Here is a 15,487-nt window from a genome sequence, read left to right as displayed (position 1 = left end):
AATCTTTATTCCCTGTAATGCAGGGATATCATTCCCAATTAAGAGAATGTCATCCACATACAATACAAGAAATATCACAACAGGACCATTAGCCCACTTATAAATGCAGGGCTCTTCTCCATTCTTAACGAAGCCACACGTCTTGATCATCCTATCAAAATATATGTTCCAACTCTGGGATACCTGCTTAAGTCCATAAATGGACCTCTGTAGCCTGCACACCTTAGACTCATCTGTGGATGTGATGTAGGAACCAGATCTAGGATTTCAAGGTTAGATCTTGAAACTTTTTCAAGATCATACAGCGGAAGACTAAAATAAATCAAAATTATTTTCTAAAATTAGAGAATCTCTAGATCTAAGATCCTATTACATGATTATTACATAGCATTAAATCAGAAATTAAAATATATAAATATAGCATGAACTACATGTTGATCATATCAACATGTTTCTATACTACATCTAATGTATATATTAAATAATAGATCAGATCTATTACCTTGCAAGTTAGATGTTCTAACCTCGCTGATCTAGGCTTGAGGATGATGTTGCAAGCCGCACACATGTTCGGCCTTGAGGAGTCGTCCACACGAGCCCACAAATCTCGATTAGAAGTCTTGCTTCAGAAAATCAGCACAGTATGCTAGTACTGCGCTGATCCTTCTTTGATGGCTGATCAGGTGCCTCCTTCTTCTTGATTTGGACTCTTTCAAAGATGAAAAGTAAAAGGAGGAGTTTCAAATCTAAGATGCTCTCAGGAAACTCATGATGGAGGGAGGAAAGATATGAAAACAAACAACCCTAGAAGAAGACCCTCTTCTTCTTCTCGTTTCTCTCTCTAGACACCCTAACTTGTATCTTTTATATCTCCATGACCCAAAGGTCTTTCTCTTTGATTTTTAGATGGCCCAAAGGACTCTCAAATCTATGTCTTTTCCAAAAATTTAATGAATAAACTCATTTTATATAGAGAGATATGATAGAGTCCTTATCTAGGTCAAATACCTAGTCAAGGCTTATCCAAACATGGCAAGTTAAGGGGCGCCCAACTCTTGAGCACCTCCTCCATATTTTCATACATAGATTACTAAAAAAGGATGCACAATGTGTACCCTAAAAGTCACAAAAATTCTAAAAAAAATTTGGATAAATTCGGTGCAAAATTGAAAGAGTTTTGGATTTCTAAAACTCTATCTCATAGAATTCGAAATCCAAACTTATTCCTTTTTGATTTGATCCAAACCACCTTCCATGTAAGAAAGAAGAGAGGAGACCTTTTGTGAACATGGGAGAGACCTGGGAGAGGGCTTTTGTCACACAAAATAAGAGGAGATTGGCATTGAATGAGAGAGAGGGCGTGGGGAAGGCTTATGTGGCGCAAGGTGGAATCCAAGTCTTACTAGGATTCTATCTTATGACTTGTTTTAATTTGGTTTCTCAAACCAAAATTAGATTAACCTAATTAAAATAAGTCTTAACCCAATTAAAAATCTAATTTAATCAAATTAAATTAGATTTAAATCTGATTTAATTTTTTAATCAAATTAGAAATTAGATTGACCCAAGTCCTAGTTGAACTAGGACTAGTTTTTTCTTGCACTTGGCTTATCCAATAAACCAATTGGACTTGATCCAATCAAGCCCAAACCAAATCTAATTAAATTATATTTAATTAAACTTAATCTCAGCCCATTGGCTTAATCAAATTAAGCCAATTAGCAATCGAATTGCTAATTGATCCTCCTGCAATCTTGCACTAGGTTAAATGCCAATCGTATTGATCATTTAACCCTAGAACGATTCTTAATCATTGATCAACCATCCGATCGGATCATGAACTCTAATGTGTGTGACCTCATAGGTCTGAACCTAAGCAGGTAGCATAGGAATAAATTTCTATACCAATCAAAGTGACCATCTAGCAATGGTACCCGACGACCGGATAGGTCGAATGTGTAGAACAACATCCTTAGAACCCATGTGGATATAGTTTTCATATAATTCATCTCCTTGACCAAATGATCATAGGACACCCTAGAGTTCAACTGTCAACTCTGATCAGGTTGTCCACATTGTATTTCAAAATATCAAATCTATCTGATGGATTACCCTGGTCAAGGTTTTGCTAAATTAAAATACAGCGACTCATTCTTCTCCAACTCTTGGAGTGGTCAATCCCATCTCGATCACACTCTGACTTCGCAAGTACTTGACTGTGCCCAGAAGCCTTCCATCTCTGAATTAAAAATTTAGTTAGTCTAGTACCAAAGCACAGTGAGTTGCTTGCAAGTCACTGAGGCGATCTCAAGTCTAAGGGACACTTATACCTATATCCCATCAAAGACATTCTCGACAGCAGAATACTCTGGAGTTGGTCACGTTCAATGATAATGTACCAGTACATCTCACCTGTATGCCATACCAGTGTCTCCACACTCTTTGGTTAAGAGGACAACCAACCCATATGGTCTTACAGTGACCTATGCTCGATAGAAGCTGTCGTCCTTATTAACAGCCTATCATTTGGTCATGAACAGTTTTAAGGACTAATCGATAAATCCTCTCTTTATCGAACTTAAATAGTCCTAAGGACTTCATCATAACAATAGAGTTCATTAGAAGATGAAATCTTATGATGAAGATGTCAAATATATTTTATTTATTAATAAATCAATTACAATACTTGGTTGCTCAACCGTTAACAGCTTGACGATTGGCTTTTTGGGACATATTTTTCAACAACTCCCACTTGTCCTAAAGCCACTTGGCACAGTATCTAATACCCATCTTCGACTTGTGGTTGTCGAACTCCTTTATCGCCAGGGCTTTAGTGAAGGGATCAGCCAGGTTCTCCTTTCCGTCGATCTTCTGAAGGTCGATGTCACCTCGATCCACGATCTCTCAGACCAGGTGGAAGCGGCGCAAGATGTGCTTCATCCGCTGATGTGCTTTGAGTTTATTTGCCTGAGCTATGGCACCAGTGCTGTCGCAGTAGAGCAGGACCGGACCATCGAGGGAGGGTGCTACTCCGAGCTCGTTGATGAATTTCCTCAGCCATACAGCTTCCTTCACGGCATCCGATGTCGCGATGTACTCTGCTTCACAAACAGAGTCCGCCACAGTATGCTGCTTGAAACTCTTCCAGTAGATGGCTCCATCATTCAGAGTAAGGATATAACCCGACACGCTCCTGCTGTCATCATGGTCAGATTGAAAGCTAGAGTCTGTGAACCCCATAAGTTTTAGATCTGACTCGCCATAAACCAACCATTGGTCCTTAGTATTTTTCAAATACTTAAGGATGGCTTTAACCACTTTCCAGTGATTTTCTCCAGGATCAGATTGGTATCTACTCACTACTCCTAGTGAGTATGCCACATCTGGTCTTGTACATGTCATGACGTACATGATAGATCCCACGACTGAAGCATATGGGACTCTACTCATACGCTCTCTCTCTTCAGGAGTTATCGGACAATCCTTCTTAGAGAGAGAAATTTCTTGGCCTATCGGTAGATAGCCCTTCTTGAAATTCTCCATGCTGAACCTCTTCAGCACAGTGTCTATGTACATGGACTAGGATAACCCAAGCATCCTTTTAGATCTATCCCTATAGATCTTCATCCCTAGGATGTAGGATGCTTCACCCAAGTCCTTCATGGAGAACTGTGATGACAACCAAACTTTTATTCCCTATAGTGCAGGGATGTCATTCCCGATTAAGAGAATGTCATCCATGTATAAGACAAGGAATATCACATCTGGACCATTTGCCCATTTATAGATGCAGGGCTCTTCTCCATTCTTAGTGAAGCCATACGTTTTGATCATCTTATCAAAATGCATGTTCCAACTTCGAGAAGCTTGCTTCAATCCATAAATGGATCTCTGAAGCTTGCACACCTTGGACTCATTTGTGGATGTAAACCCCTCAGGTTGTATCATATACACCTCTTCGGTCAGCTCTCCATTCAGGAAAGCTGTCTTTACATCCATCTGCCAGATCTCATAATCCAGATGGGCAGCTATTGCAAGCATTATCCGAATGGATTTGAGCATTGCCACAAGGGAAAACGTCTCGTCATAGTCAATACCATAACATTGATGATACCCCTTGACGACCAGACAGGCTTTATAGGTCTCCACCTTTTCGTCTGTGCCCCTCTTCCTTTTGAAGACCCATTTACACCCAATGGGTTTAACCCCTTCAGGTGGGTCAACCAATGTCCATACATCGTTGACCTTCATGGACTCCATTTCGGATTTCATGGCTTCAAGCCATTTCTCAGAATCAGGTCTCTGTATTGCATCCATATAGGTGATCGGATCCTCATTATTCTCATCAAGTTCGATGTGATCACCATCCCGGACCAAGAAACCGTAGTATCTGTCCGGCTGACATGGTACTCTACCGGATCGCCTTAATGGTGCAGGTATATTGGGCTCCGAATTTGATCTAATCATATTCGACTCAGGTTCAGCTATTGGTGTCGGTCATTCTACCTGTTGAACTTCATTAAGTTCAACCTTAGAGGCAACGGTTCCTTCACCAAGAAATTCTTTTTCTAAAAAGATTGCCTTAAGACTGACGAACACCTTTTGTTCATCAGCATGGTAGAAAAAATATCCTTTTATCTCTTTGGGGTACCTTATGAATAAGCATTTGTCAGACCTAGGTCCAAGTTTGTCTGTGACTAATCGTTTGACATAGGTCGGGCACCCCCAGACCCTAAGGTGTGAAAGTGCTGGCTTATGTCCCGTCCATATCTCATATGGAGTCTTAATTACAGACTTACTTGGAACCCTATTTAACAGATAACAGGCCGATTCGAGTGCATATGCCCAGAAGGATATCGACAAGCTAGCAAAATCCATCATGGATCGGACCATGTCTAACAGAGTCTGATTCCTCCTTTCAGACACACCATTATGCTGTAGTGTTCCTGGAGGAGTCCATTAGGAGAGAATCTCATTCTCTCCTACATATATGAGAAACTCACTAGAAAGGTATTCTTCTCCTCGATCAGATCGAAGAGTTTTAATACTCTTCTCAGTTTATTTTTCTACTTCACTTCAGAATCGTTTGAACATTTCAAATGAATCTGACTTATGTTTCATCAGATAGACATATCCATATCGGGATAGGTCATCCGTGAAAATTATGAAGTAGAAATATCCACCTCTAGCACTGGTGCTCATGGGTCCGCATACATCAGTATGTACTAGGCCCAAGAGCTCAGTAGCTCTCTCATCTTTTTCAGTAAAAGGTGACTTGGTCATTTTATCAAGAAGACTGGACTCACAGGTTGGAAGTGATTCACAATCACTGACTTCGAGGATTTCCTCTTGAGTCAACCTGTTTATTCTGTTCTTGTTTATATGACCTAGCCTCTAATGTCATAAGTAGATATCTAACACACTATCTAATCTAGGGTGCTTGCCAGTAGAATAGACTCTTATCAGGCTTGATCTTTTTGGTCTGGCTTTGTACTGATGTCCCAGCCTCAACTTGCATCTTCTTCACTTTCTTCTTCTTGTTCTTCTTCCCTTTCTCAAAGGGTCAAGAACCAGAAGACGAACCTCCCACTAAGTTCACCAACTCCTTATGGAGTTGGTGATCTTTCTCAAAGTTCTGAAGCAACCCCAGTAACCTGTGGTAGTTTACTTCAGGCTTTATCATTCTATAATGAGTGAGGAATGGGAGATAAGACTTGGGCAGTGAGTTCAGTATTGCATCTTTCCCAAGCTGCTCATGCATGGGAAAGCCGAGCTTGCTCAATCGTTCCATCAGCTCGATCATGTACAATACATGATCAGTGACAGAGGCACCATCCCGCATTTTGGCATTGAAGATGGCACAACTAGTCTTATGCCTCTTCATGTCATCGGGTATGCCAAAGGCATCCTCCAACACTTGAAGCATGTCCTTTGACTGAGCCGTCTCGAATCTATGACTGAACTCGCCGCTTATGGCAGCCAGCATGGTACAGCACACCGTGGTCTGGTCACTGAGCCACTTCTGGTAAGTGTCTCTAACTATTCCACGAGCATTGACAGCTGGCTCCTCAGGTGCAGGATCCATTATCACATATAGGATCCGTTCATGCTCTAGGACTATCTTCAACTTTCAGTACCAGCTACCGAAGTTGGGTCCCACCAACTTATCATTGTCCAACAATGATTGGAGCGATAGGAAAGTGGCCATATTTGCACAAAGGAAAACCATAACCTAATTGTAATTGATTCATTAAACCTAAAGATTTGGACTTTAATCAAAAGGTTTCTCCCACTATTTTATTCGAATTGGTAGCCTCTACCTCCAATTCGAGGAATTACCCTAATTTCTTAGTGGGTACTAGAATCCACTTAGACTGCACACAAGCCCAACTTTGGTTGGCCAACCCATGTACATCTAAGGGTAGGTTCATAACCAATTATTTCTCTAAATAATTTCTAGTAATATTAATTTTGCCCCAGAAACCTAATCAGTAGGCTTTGGCCTCCACTGTAAGGATCCGGTTAGGTCCAACCATTAACATGATCATACTTGGTGTATCTAACCAACGAATGATTAAGCCCAACTTTGGTTGGCTCACCTAACCACCATTAGAGAGACACTTCCAAGTCATCATATGATGAGTGATAATTCCATTAGTTAACAAGCACCAAGCCTTTGGGTCTGCAATGATTATTGAGTTAATGAACTCATTATCAAACACCTTAATGGGAGGCTATGACTCAGTTATCTCCATAACTTTATCATTTTAAGGACCTAATAATTTTAGAAGATTTAAATAATATAGAGGATGAGGTCAGATGAACCAGCTTATCATGATCCTCCCACTGGCTTCACCAAGTCAGCTTAAGGGAGACCATTAAAAGGGCTGGTCTAGGAGCACCTAAATCAGTCACACTGATTTACCTAGCTGACATGGGTCAGCTCGAATAGTCAAGTGATCCGATCAAAACATAATTTCACCAAGAGGCCAGGTAAGTTCGATCAGTGGGAGGGTCTGCCAAAGCTTGCCTTAGACACCATCAGAAATGGTCAGGTAAGCGGGCTCCCAATTAAAAACCATCGGTCTGGTTTACCTTAGATAGCAACTGGTTTAATTAGTTTCGATTAGATCAACCTAACAGTTCATGCTAGACCGCTTAGCCAAGAATCAAGTCCATTTGGTTCTCGTTAAAGACATGGACTTAACCAAGTACAACTATTGTAATTGATCTAGAGAATCTTTGACCTAATCTAAGACAACAATTGATTAGATTTAGTCAATTCTCTAATTAAGTCCATCTTTAATCTAACCATAGGTCTAACCCAATTAATGGACCTAATTCTCACTAACCCATTAATCCAATGTGTTATGATTTGTGTCTTAGGTTCTTCAATTCACAATCCTAGAACCTAATCAAACAACTTCTTAATTCTTAATTAAGTTTTGGGCTGAGGGTTGGGTTCGGCTTTTCAAAAAATAATTTTCATATTGATAAAATAATTTTACAATATGATTCTACCAACCATATTGCATGTTTGATTCATAATCAAGATACAAGTGAAATAAACATGAAACTACTTTAGATCTAATTTAAACAGGTTCATGTAATTGAAACAGTTTCAACTTTAAACAATTTCTTTGCACAAAAATTATTAACAAAGAGATTTTATTTCAGATTTAAATACTTTTTAAATCTAATAAATCATAAATTTAATCTAGATCATATCTAACAAATTTATGATTAAAGATAGATCTACACAAACAAGGACAACCTTCGCACTGTAAGGGGTAAACCTTACAGCAGGACAACCTTGTAGTTCGTGATTGATCTAAAATTTTAATTTTAAATTTAATAATCAGATTATAAATTAGATTTAATATAAAAAATAATCTAAGCATGTATAAATAATCATGTAATAAAGAACCTAGGCTCTGATACCAATTGTAGAAACCAGATCTAGGGTTTCAGGGTTAGATCTTGAAACTTTTTCAAGATCATACAGCGGAAGACTAAAATAAATCAAAATTATTTTATAAAATTAGAAAATCTCTAGATCTAAGATTTTATTATATGATTATTACATAGCATTAAATCAATAATTAAAATATATAAATATAGCATGAACTACATGTTGATCATATCAACATGTTTCTATACTACATCTAATATATGTATTAAACAATAGATCAGATCTATTACCTTGCAAGCTAGATGTTCTAACCTCGTTGATCCAGGCTTGAGGATGATGTTGCAAGCCGCATATGCATCCGGCCTCTAGGAGTCATCCACACGAGCCCACGAATCTCGATCAGAAGTCCTGCTTCAGAAAATCAGCACAGTATGCTAGTACTGCGCTGATCCTTCTTTGATGGTTGATCAGGTGCCTCCTTCTTCTTGATTTGGACTCTTTCAAAGATAGAAAGTAGAAGGAGAAGTTTCAAATCTGAGACACTCTCAGGAAACTCAAGATGGAGGGAGAAAAGATATGAAAACAAACAACCCTTGAAGAAGACCCTCTTCTTCTTCTCATTTTTCTCTCTAGACACCCTAACTTGTGTCTTTTATATCTCCACGACCCAAAGGTCTTTTTCTCTAATTTTTGGATGGCTCAAAGGTCTCTCAAATCTCTATCTTTTTCATAATTTTATGAAAAAACTCATCTTATATAGAGAGATATGATAGAGTCCTTGTCTAGGTCAAATACCTAGTCAAGGCTTATCCAAACATGGCAAGTTAAGGGGCGCCCAACTCTTGAGCACCTCCTCCATATTTTTATGCATGGATTACCAGAAAAGGGTGCATAATGTGTACCCTAAAAGCCACGAAAATTTCAAAAAAAAATTTGGATAAATTCGGTGCAAAATTGAAAGAGTTTTGGATTTCTAAAACTCTATCTCATAGAATTCGAAATCCAAACTTATTCCTTTTTGATTTGATCCAAACCACCTTCCATGTAAGAAAGAAGAGAGGAGACCTTTTGTGAACGTGGGAGAGACCTGGGAGAGGGCTTTTGTCGCACAAAATAAGAGGAGATTGGCATTGAATGAGAGAGAGGGTGTGGGGAAGGCTTATGTGGTGCAAGGTGGAATCCTAGTCTTACTAGGATTCTATCTTATGACTTGTTTTAATTTGGTTTTCCAAACGAAATCGAACCAAAATTAGATCAACCCAATTAAAATAGATCTTAACCCAATTAAGAACTTAATTTAATCATATTAAATTAGATTTAAATCTGATTTAATTTTCTAATCAAATTAAAAATTAGATTGACCCAAGTCCTAGTTGAACTAGGACTAGTTTTTCCTTGCACTTGGCTTATCCAATAAATCAATTGGACTTGATCCAATCAAGCCCAAATTAAATCTAATTAAATCATATTTAATTAAACTTAATCTCATCCCATTGGCTTAATCAAATTAAGTCAATTAGCAATCAAATTGCTAATCGATCCTCCTGCAACACTTGAACTGGATTAAATGTCAATCGTATTGATCATTTAACCCTAGAACGATTCTTAATCGTTGATCAACCATCCGATCAGATCATGAACTCTAATATGTGTGACCTCATAGGTTTGAACCTAAGTCAGTAGCATAGGAATAAATTTCTGTACCAATCGAAGTGACCATCTAGCAATGGTACCCGACGACCGGATAGGTCGAATGTGTAGAACATTTTTAGAACCATGTGGATATAGTTTTCATATAATTCATCCCCTTGACCAAAATGATCATAGGACACCCCAGAGTTCAACTGTCAACTCTGATTAGGTTGTCCACATTGTATTTCAAAATATCAAATCCATCTAATGGATTACCCTGGCCAAGGTTTTGCTAAATTGAAATACAGCGACTCATTCTTCTCCAACTCTTGGAGTGGTCAATCTCATCTCGATCACACTCTGACTTCGCAAGTACTTGACTATGTCTAGAAGCATTCCATCCCTGAATTAAAAATTCAGTTAGTCCAGTACCAAAGCGCAGTGAGTTGCTTGCAAGTCACTGAGGCGATCTCAAGTCTAAGGGACACTTATACCTATATCCCATCAGAGACATTCTCGATAGCAGAATACTCTGGAGTTGGTCACGTTCAATGATGATGTACCAGTGCATCTCACCTGTATGCGATACCAGTATCTTCACACTCTTTGGTTAAGAGGACAACCAACCCATATGGCCTACAGCGACCTATGCTCAATAGAAGCTGTCGTCCTTATTAACAGTCTATCATTTGGTCGTGAACAGTTTTAAGGACTAATCGATAAATCCTCTCTTTATCAAATCTAAATAGTCCTAAGAACTTCATCATAACAACGGAGTTCATTAGAAGATGAAAGCTTATGATGAAGATGCCAAATATATTTTATTTATTATCAAATCATTTACAATACTTGATTGCTCAACCGTCAACAGCTTGACGATTGGCTTTTTGGGACATATTTCCCAACAGTGTGCGGCCCATTTGATGTGCCAGCTAGAGGCAACTATGTCTACTTCATTACCTTTATCGATGATATGTCTAGGTATGGGTATGTATTTCGAATGAAACACAAGTCTGAAGCCTTTGAAAGGTTCAAAGAATTCAGACATGAAGTAGAAAAATAAACAGGAAAGCCCATTAAGGTTCTTCGATCAGATTGAGGAGGTGAATACCTTAGTCAGGAGTTTCTAGACTATCTTAAGGATAATGGCATAGTCTCTCAATGGACTCCCCCTGGAACGCCACAACTCAACGGGATTTCAGAATGGAGAAACTGGACCCTATTAGATATGGTCCATTCCATGATGAGTTTCATGGACCTCTCTGAGTTTCTTTGGAGACATTGTCTCATGATAGTAATATATGTATTGAATAGGGTTCCATCTAAAATCGTTCCTACCACACCATATGAGATATGGCATGGTAAGAAGCCAAGTCTGAATCATCTAAGAATTTGGGGTTGTCTGGCTCATGTCAAGAGACAACAGGTGGACAAGTTAGAGTTTAGATCTTTTAGAGCTCGATTCATAGGATATCCTAAAGAGTCATTAGGATACTATTTCTATATTTCAGAAGACCACAATGTGATTATGAGTCAAAATACTATTTTTCTTAAAAAATAGTTTATTCAAGATGGAGGCATCGAAAGAATAATTAAGCTCAAGGAGAATGTCTCCCAAGAGCAACGAGCTAAAGAACCTGAGGAATCAAATCAATCAGAACCAGTCCTAATACAACCTCTTCCACCTCATAGATCGACTAGGGTTTTCTGTCCTCCTGAAAGGTACTTAGGTACTATACAAGAGAAAGTAGAGGAAATATTCTTCACAAAAAATGGGGCTCATTGTGATGATCCCAAGACCTATGATGAGGCGATATCAGATATCGACTTCGAAAAATGGTTAGAGGCAATGAGATCAGAAATTGACTCGATGCACTCAAACCAAGTCTGGACCTTGGTAGATCCATCTGAAGGTATTGTACCTATTAGGTGTAAATGGATCTTCAAGAGAAAGATAGGTACAGATGGAAATGTAGAGACATTCAAGGCTAGGCTCATAGCGAAAGGTTATAGTCAGTGCGAAGGCATTGACTATCAGGATACATTTTCATCTGTAGCCATGCTAAAATTCATCTGCACATTACTTGCTGTTGCAGCCTATTTCGATTATGAAATATGGCAGATGGACGTGAAAACGGTGTTCTTAAATGGATATCTTGAGGAAGATATCTATATGAAACAGCCACTTGATTTCACATCCAGTGATGATGATCACAAGGTCTGCAAGCTGCAAAAGTCCATTTATGGACTTAAGCAAGCATCTCAGTGTTGGAATATTCGTTTCAATGATGTGATCAAAATATTTGGTTTCATCAAGAACGAGGAGGAACCATGTGTATTTAAGAAGGTCAGTGGGAGCGTAGTTATCTTCCTCGTATTATACATAGATGACATCCTCCTAATTAGGAATGACATTCCCATGTTGACCTCAGTCAAAGTATGGTTGTTTAAGGAGTTCTCTATGCAAAGATCTAGGAGAGGCATCCTTTATACTGGGTATTAAGGTCTATAGAGATAGACCAAATAGGATGCTGGGACTTTCACAGAAGATGTACATAGAGGAGGTGCTAAAAAGGTTTAGCATGAAAAACTCCAAAAGAGGTTTAGTACCTTTTAGACATGGCATTCATCTCTCCAAGAAGATGTGCCCTAGCACACCTGAGGAGATTGAATACATGAGCAAAATCTCTTATGCTTCGGCAATAGGGAGCCTCATGTATTCCATGCTATGTACACACCTGATATAGCCCATGCTGTGAGTGTCACAAGCAGATATCAGTCGAATCTAGGCGAAGAGCACTGGACTTCTGTGAAATGTATCCTTAAGTACTTGAGAAGAACTAAGGATATATTTCTAGTCTTTGGGAATAGAGAACTCCAGATTTAGAGATATACAGACTCAGACTTTATGTCTGATATAGATGATCGAAAGTCGATATTTGAGAGTCTGTTCATTTGCAATAGTGGTGCAGTCAGTTGGAAAAATTTCAAGCAAATGGTGATTGCTGATTCCACCATGGAGGCAGAGTATATTGCTGCATCAAATGCTGTGAAGGAGGCATTTTGGTATAAGAAGTTTGCCGCAGAGCTTGGAGTGATGTCATCGGATGCCATCTCTCTTTACTGCGATAATAATGGTGCCATAGCCCTAGCTAAGGAGCCAAGATCTCACCAGAAGTCCAAACATATCGAGCGGTGATTCCATCTGATCCGTATTACCTCAAAAAAGGTTATGTCGAGGTTAAGAGAGTTGACTCCACAGACAATGTAGCAGATCCACTAACAAAGCCATTAGGCTGGCAAAAGATTGAAGCCCACCTTGAGAAGATGGGACTTAGATATGTAGCAAATTGGTATTAGGTCAAGTGGGAGTTTGTTAGATGTGTACCCTAGATGCCAGATTGGCTGATACATTCCTGTACAAATCTAAGGGCAAATTTATAATTTTGACTATAAATCAATAAATGGGTTATTCTTCTATCACATTATGTACATTGTGTCTGTGATACATCCTTTGAGTTAGTAGAAATGTCAATTCATATTTTCAAGAGTTAAAAATTTAAGGCATGAATTTACATAACTAACTCATAAACAGCTCCTGACCATAGGATCATTATGAAGATGGTGATCGATCCGAAAGGTTAGTGTATGATCACTTCCTTAGGGTAGATGTGTCTTGAGTCTACGGTGTGGAGACACCAAAATGAGAGTACAGGTATTCATTGAGAATGAGAGTACTGAGCGTGACCATCTCGAGCAGTCATAAGGAAGTCTACCTTCTCGTCGATGATTAGCTCGATGCTGTAGTTGTGTGTCTAGTTCTTTGATCTGAGGTGCATCGACAGTTCACCTTGAGTGTGTTATAGTTTGACTACACCATAACTCAATCTCCTAGCCATTCAGAACCCTGAGGTGTATGTTGGCTGTAGCATATTCATCGTAGGAACCAGATCACACCTAGATGGGATCTATCAACCTTGGTAGATAAGAGGAGTAGTCCTATGATGATCGAAAGATCAAGTCCTTAAGCTCATGGCCATGGCATAGTGAAATAATGGAAAAGAGTTTTTCATTGGGGTTTCATATCGAACTCGGATCGATCGATTGATTCATATGACTGATGTTGGGTTTGATGAGTTCACCTTAACCCTAATTTAGTCGGGACTCATGATAGATGAACTCAATCACACAGGTAGCTGCACTGAGAGGTTCATCTTCAATTCTGATGGGTTGCCACTATATACTGCTAGGTGTCACTGGTGGATTTTGGGAGCAATTAGAATGATCTTGATGATCGATCATTCTAATTGTCTGAATCAGAAGAGTTCTGGTCCATCGAAAGGAGTTTCGATGATGTCGATGATGAGATCATGACATGTCTCATTACTATACAGAATTGAATCTAACTGGGTCACACTAACAAGGGTTAGGATTGGATGTCATCAATTGGGCTAGCCCAATTGATTTGGATTAGATCCAATTAGGTTCAAGGAAATCGTGCTAGCACATGATTGAGCCTAACTTTCTTTTCATGCAATCTTTTTCATTTTGACTGAGCCAAATGTGATTTGACTCACCCAAAAAATCTTGAGAAGGTTTCTCTCAGTCTGACTGGAGCCAGTCCAGCTCAGAAAAGTCTTATCTTAATTCATGAGATGAATTTAAGATAACACCTGCTAATTCCTGACACCTGCCATTTTCATTTTATGACATCTGTCAAATGTTGACATATGGGTCTTAAACTGAAGGCCACTTGGCAAGAGGTTATTGAAGGCTTTTTGTGGAGTTTCCACCTATCAAAAATAAGCACCAAAGTGAGCACCACAATTGGATAAGGCTTGCGCCCCAAGTGGATAAAGATCAAGAGGAGTCTTGATCAACATGGACTCTTTGGCGCCAACATGATTGTGCTTATCCAATGTTGGTGCCAACTCTTGGAGAGAGATGGGGGTTCTTATCTGATGTGATCAGATGATATCACTATACCAATTAAAATTTTTTTGGATTAAATAAAATTTTTTAGTTGGTCGAATGATGTGGCACTGCGCAGTGCAGTAGGGTCTATATAAACCCTGTCTGCGCTTAGGGTTTAAGAGATTTTGCTCTCTACCCAGCAAAAGCCAGCCACCCCTCCTCTTATCCACATCCTCCCTGGTGCTCCCTCTCCCCTCTTCATGCCTAAGAGGTTGGGCATCCATCTGGTGAAGGATCAAGGCGTGGTGACGCCTTGAACAAGAAAGCTGCAGGAGTTCTTCGACAAGCTGCTGCTCCAACTTCAGAAAGACTTTTGAAGATCTTTCTAATCAGATTTAGTTCTAATTTTTGGAGCATAAATTTGTGAGGAGAAGATGATCTAGGTCCTACCCAAGTGGATACTGGTAGAGGCCAGGAGATTATGTGGCTAAATCAAAACCTCAGGCTTGCTACGATCATCTACAGGGTAATCAGATTACCCTTAAGGTATTTCATATTTCCTCATACTTTTAGATTTATTTTAGAATTAATATCAGATAATAAAATTAGATCTAGAGATTTAGATCTGAAATAAATATAGGGTAATTTTTTTTAAAATTATTCCACTCCAGATTTGATGAAATCTAGAAGATCCTACAAGAAAAAAGGCGATTTTTTCTTCAATCGATTGGCTTTAGTCCAAGTGGGAGTTGTTGAAAAATATGTCTCAAAGTCAATTGACAGATGATTGTGCTCATCTTGTAAATTATATATAAATTTTTATTAATAAAAATTATTTAATATTTTCATTACAGATTGACCATCTTTGAACTCCGGTGTTGTAATGAAGTCCTTAGGACTATTATTAATCGATAAAGAAAAATTTGTCATTAAGTCCTTAAAAATATTTGCGACCAAACGATACACTATTATTAGGACGATAGTGATATCAAGTGTATGTCATTGTGTACCATATGAATTGGTTATCTT

The sequence above is a fragment of the Elaeis guineensis genome, chromosome 3, assembly GCF_000442705.2.
Source record: "Elaeis guineensis isolate ETL-2024a chromosome 3, EG11, whole genome shotgun sequence".
NCBI classification, from domain to species: Eukaryota; Viridiplantae; Streptophyta; class Magnoliopsida; order Arecales; family Arecaceae; genus Elaeis; species Elaeis guineensis.
This window is presented reverse-complemented; position numbering follows the sequence as displayed.